Raw genomic sequence first — 6,000 nt, 5'->3', positions numbered from 1 at the left:
GATGCACTCAGTTCCATAGCCGGCGCTATCCAGCAACCCATGCTGCCGACCATACTATACCAAGAAGACTAAGCGGCTAGGTGCCAAGCAGCGCCCCTGCCAAGATCATAATCCAACTGCCACCATTCAGGTAAGCAGTGGATGTAGTGAGATCACAGTATCTAGAACTAGTTCTGACTCCCCTACACTAAAATTCGATTCACCCTTTACAGATTGGATCTGTACTTTGTCCAGCCAGTGAAGCAAGGACACCATTTTGAATCAATCAGCCATGTTCCAGCTCCTAGCAGAATCGGTAAGCACCATCAAAGTTATGTAGACAGGCGCTCATAACCAGCACATACAGTGTGCCCTCCATAAAATACCTCTGACACTATGCCACCTACCTTATAGCACCACCACTAACTGTGCTTCATTTATTCCAACAGCACCCCCAGAACATCCAGACCTTACAATCTCCCCGTCCTGACAAAGGCCCCCCAAAGAAAGGCTAATACTCCATCCCCTGAAGGGCCGAAACCCTGTGGTGTAGAGCTCGCCTCGCTGAGTCATAGTGATAAACACTCACTATTTTTGTTTACAATTGTATTCACATGTATTTGTTTGTTCACATTTGCTCACCTGTTATGACCTCTGTCTTGACGACTCTTGACAGAAGGATATGTATGTTGTAAACTCTGTGTACTCCAGTCCACGTTATGTATCTTGGAGATACAGTTATTGTCATTCATTTTGCTGTATCAGATATAACCCTGGATTTATGTGTGGTGTCTCCCAGTAGACATATTGATATCATTGTTTTCATAAGTACAATGAAAAATGTCTGGAAACTATTAAGGGGTCTGATCATTTCTTTTGACCTGGTAAATGTGTTTGTCCCATGTGCATAAAAGTGTCAGGTGGTCTAGTGTTCTCCTTCAACGACCCATTCAACTGCTTCTTATGACTATTTAGCCCTCCTAGGCAGAATAGGGTCCCGATCAGGAGCCCCCTTTATGACCATCAGTGATTCATAAATTCAAATATAAGAAATTGACACTCTAGCCACTACCTTCCAGGGTGAATTTGATATTGGGTTACATTCATTAAGCCAGATGTGAAACTCATGAAGGTTGTTAATATCCCTCTGCCAGATGAGAAGTACATAATCGATGTATCATTTCTATTTAATAATGTGTCATAGAAAGGGATTCTGGTCTGAGAAGATAAACTGATCTTCAAATGTGGCCATGTGGAGGACCACTAAGCTAGCTGTAAAAGCTGCTCCTGTTGGGGTCCCCTTAATCTGGATGTAGAAGTGCCCATTGAACTGAAAAAAAGCTTTTCTGCAATGGAATGCTGGTAAGTTCCACCAGGAATTCTACATTGACCCTGCTATCAGTGAGGTTAGTTGTTAGATATTCTCTTACACATGCAATCTTGCTTCCCCCTGTGGGATGCTTGTATAAAGTGCGTGAATGTCCATTGTGATGAGCAAGTTCCTTCAGTTGGGGCTGCTGCTCCAAACACAATCCAATGTATCTTTTCAGGCATGTTCCATTTCAAAATTTTTCTGTTAGAATTCACAAGTGCACCTTCTGCAAACAATATTAGGAGTATGGCATTGTGGTGAAATCCGGGAATTGTTCATGTATGCTCTAAAGCTTCATTCAATGTTTTGGTGTGTGCTGGGGCCTGTTGGTCGTAAATACACTCCAAATGTCTGGGCCTTACCTTTTTATATGTCACAAAGATCACATTTTAACAGGTAAAGTTCTCTGCCTGCCCCTGGGATTGCCAACCCTGTCTCTGGATTCAGTGTATTTAAAGGTCGTAGAAATAGCTATAGTTTGTTGATTCTCTTTTACTTTGTTGAAAAATGACACATGTCATTGGCGCCTAGAAACTCTCTATCATAGCATATCACTAGAGAGTAAGAGGATAAAATCTCCTTCTCAAAACAAACTTTTTTGAACAATGCCTCTCTCACTCCATACAAACACTTTCTTTTATCCAAGGGGAATGATCTATCGCTCCATAGTTCTCCACCCAGCTAATAGACTAGAGTTGTGATTATGTTTGTATCTGTTACATGGAACTAAATTAACTTTAACCCTACATTTTCTCAGTTTTCACGGAAAACATTGCATGCAACAATCACATGTGTGCAGAACTGCACATCCACCCTCTTCTTATATAGTGTACTGCAAAAAGCCACATATTGCATGTGTTTGTGGAGGTGGAACACTTGCTTTTCATGGCACACTTATCTTTTGCAATTTGGGATTATTTTATGTCCCAGTCCGACCCGTCTTGTCTCCATAATCTCCCCTTCGGGTCTATTTTCATCCCGTCCAATGGTAGCCCCTCCTTCAAAAGGGTGCTCATTTTTGGCAAGGTTGGATTTTTGGCCATTGGTGTTTCAACCCTGAATCCTCCTTGGTACTGCTCTACCCAACCCACCCACCACCCAGTCCACCCAAAACAAAAACATCCTCTCCTAGTCTTTCCAAACTTAACATCTAGCAAGATTTCACCACCAACTCTGCCTTGGCACCCTTTTCTGCTTCATCCCTGCCTCCATTCCCCTTATCATCAACAAACACACACACTCACACACACACACACACACACAAATGCTTACCTGCTCCACTGTGGCCACGCCATTCCTCTGCCAGGCGGCTAGGCTGCATCCTGCTATGGCATTTGGCCATTTATCTTTCATTTCATGGGCAGTCTGTTTTAAACGCAGCCCAGGACACATGGTCTAATGACAGAATACCTGCCCTTCTTAGTTACTATATTATTACATATGTTTTTTGTAAATACTATTATGTTTGAGAACCCACATTTGGCCAATATTCTAGCAATAGTACTCTTGCCCATGGTAAGTTGCTGCCACGGGTGGAGACCCAGGTGAACTAACAACCTTCTTCACAATGGACCAGCCAGAGAAGCACCAACAATACTCTACTGTCCAACGCATTTGGCGAAAGGTAAAAGGGGAGGAAGGGCCCCCAGGCAATCTGCGTAGCTGTAAAGAAAGAGAAAACAAAGACCAACACCAAGGCAAGAACTGACAACCAAACCTCTTCCTCTAGAAACATTCACACACATACACACATATTTTCCCAAAACTGCACACATGCATAAAGTTCCCAGCATTCGCAAAACACTGCCCCACTCTTGCATACACACAAACGCATGCAAATCCCCACCAACATTTCACTGCACACACAGGCAGCTGCCTAGCACTACATAGGAAATACACCATGCATCTGCACAGAACAAACACACTGTTATGTATTTTAGCTGTGCTTGGGGTTGAACAATATCACAAGCTGTGTAGTCTTTAGGCATGATGGCATGTACAGAGTAAAATGCATTGAAATATATTCATGCAGTGAGCATATATCAACAGTTATGAACAGATGTCCCCATTCATTTTGAATGTCTGGGCTTTGAGTCAGGCCAATCAGTTGTTTTGGAACAAATTTGGTACACTACACTGACATTGTTTCTGGGCTGCAATCCAATGGTCTGGGATGAGTTCCAGTTATTCCTTTTTCTGCAATCCAATGGTCTGGGAGGAGTTCCAGTTATTCCTTTTGTTTTGGTAAATAGTACTTACTGAACCCTTTGACAAGAAAGTCCTAAAAGACTACACTGGACTACAAGGCTACTGGGCTAGACGGATGTGAGGGAGATAATATTTATTTATTTATTGTTTGCTTGTTAGGCGCTTAGAGAATAAGAAAATACTGTTTCAAAGTGCCCATGGGGTAGGGAGGGAGCGAGGGTGGCAAATATATTACAACACAATATTTAAGAGCAGAGTGGGAAAAGGGAGAGGGAGGAACGGTTCCATGTGTTAAAATCGCAGCAAAAATAGCTGTTTACACAAGAAATCGTGGCAAAAAGGCTGTGGATTTGCCACTGCAATCGATGTAAAGGATGCGGTGGACACCCCTGCAACCCCCATACCCATTATACCATTTAATGGGAGTGGGGGACAGCCCTGCAACCCCTGCTCTCCTTAAATGTTATAATAGGGTACACCTTTTCGGCATCAAACCACAGCATTTTTTCAGTGATTTTTTTGTAAAGGCAACATTTTTGCCACGGTTTTATTACTGCATACCGCAGGAACCTACTATACCTTGTGATTATTCAGAACGTGCAAATGCAAAAAAGGAAGAAGGAAGAGGGGTTAAGTGCTGGGGAGCCTGAGCTCGTGGGTGAGCCATAGACAAAGTGTTAGGAATGTTGATGGCTACATGGCCTGGGCCGCGGTAAGTGTAAGTCCGAGCCTCCAGAGTGGAGGGAGTGCAGATGCAAAGTGCTGTGGCTAGAGAGGAGGTGGAAAGAATTGGTGTGGGATGTCAGGGCCCAAGGATTCATAAGGGCCAAGGACACTGATTCAGCAACTGCGGGATTAGCAGAGGAGAGAAGAAGAGAAGGAGGAGGAAAAGAGGAAAGTCTTAAGGAGCTTCAGAAATTTGAGAATTTCCTGCTCATGGCGCAGGGGGAGAGGGAGGCTATTCCAAAGGAGGGAGCCCACACAGGAAAGTGAGCGACCCTCCTGCCTTCTGTTTAAAAAAACGCTTAACACACAAAAAGTTGGTACCAGAGGAGCAAATTGTTCTAGAGGGAGAGTATTTAGTGAGATAAAGTTGAAGATAATGTGGTCCCCGGGCCCAGACGGCCTTGTGGATGATGCAGAGGGATTTGAAGTTAATCTGTGGAGCAACCGGGAGCCAGTGAAGACCTTTTAGTGCAGGGGAAATGCAGTCCCTGGGCTTAAGGACAAGAATAAGGCTTGCTGCCCTATTCTGGATAAGCTGCAGAGGTCGTAGAATGGAAGAAGGAAGATTCACGAGGAGTTGATTGATGGGGCCATTGGCTTCTTGCCGTTAGAGATAATTCTGCTTCTTGTCGTTATAGACAGATAGGCTTCGTGCCTTCGGTAAACAGCGGTTCTGATACCATAAAAGGCTGGCTTCAGTGGGGACAGTCAGAGCTGCTCATGATCCTGGACAGGACTAGGCTGGAGGCAGGCAGCGCTGAAGGGCCTAGGAGCAAGCTGGAACTGCTCTCAGCAAGCTGGAACTACTCTCTCTATATGAAAGCCTATGGAGAGGGGTGGGGGGATCATCTCTCCTTTTTCTGCTTGGATTTTGTAGGATCTGAAATTGCATTATTGGGCTCAAAATGCTTTTCATTTGGCTTTTTGAGAAAAACTACTATTATTGGCTGAGCTGCATGGGGAACCATTCCTACCTATGGCAATCAGCTCACCACCCATGGAAATATTGTATTCTTAGCTGGCTGTGGCCTGCATCATGGTCAATTCCAATTTACACTAAATCTTTTGAGGCTTTTTTACCTTTTTTTTGTTACTTTTTTCTAAGATACCATGCTGATTTTGATAGGTGGTTTTTCCTATTGGCATTGATATTTTTGGGGATTTTTCTTGGACTGTGCAGACCACAAGCCTTCATCCAGGCTCCAGGCATCCAGCCCTTAGCTGTCTTCTCCCTTTGTTGGATAGCTCTACCATTGATAAGCATGAGTACCTTGGAGCTTGATAACACAATCTTAAAATGTTGTGAGTACCATGGCTTTCCATGTCATTAAATGTTATACATAGCAATACTTGGCATATGATGCAAGCACCCATGCAAGCACCAGAGTACATCCCGCCAATACCTGACAAATGATGTTACTTCCTGGGTGGTCCTTCCATGTGTTAACAATGAGCTGTAACTATGCAATATTTTAAGATCAAACAAAACTATTGATTTTGTGAATGCGTGTTTGAAGATCGTTTTAGAAAGTTGTGTTCTTTAGTCTAACTAAAATGAAATAGAAAAAAACACTCTAGCAATTCTGCCATCTAGTGGTCACCATGTATATTTACATATAACCACGAATGAACTATGTATTGGTTTATCCATTGCGCTTCATGAACAGCAATGGTGAGGCAATTGTCCATTTTAAGAGTTACTTACGTCCAGCCGA

This window comes from Ambystoma mexicanum, chromosome 2q (assembly GCF_040938575.1).
Source record: "Ambystoma mexicanum isolate Mex_15411 chromosome 2q, UKY_AmexF1_1, whole genome shotgun sequence".
Classification (NCBI taxonomy): domain Eukaryota; kingdom Metazoa; phylum Chordata; class Amphibia; order Caudata; family Ambystomatidae; genus Ambystoma; species Ambystoma mexicanum.
The sequence above is the reverse complement of the archived record's forward strand: the minus strand, read 5'-3'. Positions refer to the sequence as shown.